The sequence below is a fragment of the Bison bison genome, unplaced genomic scaffold (genome assembly GCF_000754665.1).
Source record: "Bison bison bison isolate TAMUID 2011002044 unplaced genomic scaffold, Bison_UMD1.0 scf7180017864499, whole genome shotgun sequence".
Lineage (NCBI taxonomy): Eukaryota > Metazoa > Chordata > Mammalia > Artiodactyla > Bovidae > Bison > Bison bison.
Window position 1 is genome coordinate 1,038,327 of NW_011495058.1, and position 1,060 is coordinate 1,039,386.

At 39.2% G+C, this 1,060-nt stretch overlaps 1 protein-coding gene across 1 annotated transcript in view; it reads left to right on the top strand.

Moving 5' to 3' along the window:
- Nucleotides 1–1,060, top strand: part of ZNF804B (zinc finger protein 804B) — a 575,409-nt gene that overhangs the window by 527,659 nt on the left and 46,690 nt on the right. The gene's annotated exons all lie outside the window — the stretch shown is intronic.

Sequence of the window (1,060 nt, forward strand, 5' to 3'; positions counted from 1 at the left end):
AAATAGATTCAAGGGATTAGATCTGATAGAGTGCCTGAAGAACTATGGAATGAGGTTCATGACATTGTACAGGAGACAGGGATCAAGACCATCCCCAAGAAAAGGAAATGCAAAAATGCAAAATGGTTGTCTGAGGAGGCCTTACAAATAGCTGTGAATAAAAGAGAAGTGAAAGGCAAAGGAGAAAAGGAAAGATATACCCATTTGAATGCAGAGTTCTAAAGAATAGCAAGGCAAGATAAGAAAACCTTCCTCAGTGATCATTGCAAAAAAATAGGAGAAAACAATAGAATGGGAAAGTCTAGAGATCTCTTCAAGGAAATTAGAGATACCAAGGGAACATTTCATGCAAAGATGGGCACAATAAAGGACAGAAATGGTATGGACCTAAAAGAAACAGAAGACATTAAGAAGAGGTGGCAATAATGCACAGAAGAACTGTACAAAAAAGATCTTCATGACCCAAACAATCAAGATGGTGTAATCACCATCCTAGAGCCAGATATTCTGGAATGCAAAGTCAAGTGGGCCTTAGGAAGCATCACTACGAGCAAAGCTAATGGAGGTGATGGAATTCCAGTTGAGCTATTTCAAATCCTAAAAGATGATGCTGTGAAAGTATCATCTGTTGCACTCAATGTGCCAGCAGATTTGGAAAACTCGGCAGTAGCCATAGGACTGGAAAAAGTCAGCTTTCATTCCAATCCCAAAGAAAGGCAATGCCAAAGAATGTTCAAACTACCACACAATTGCACTCATCTCACATGCTAGTAAAGTAATGTTCAAAATTCTCCAAGCCAGGCTTCAATAGTACATGAAATATGAAATTCCATGGTTGAAGCTGAATTAACAAAAGGCAGAGGAATCAGAGATCAAATTGCCAACATCTGTTGCATCACTGAAATAAGCAAGAGATTTCCAGAAAAACATCTACTTCTACTTTATTGACTATGCCAAAGTCTTGATTGTGTGGACCACAACAAACTCTGGAAAATTCTGGAAGAGATGGGAATACCAGACCACCTGACCTGACTCTTGAGAAATCTGTATGCAGGACAGG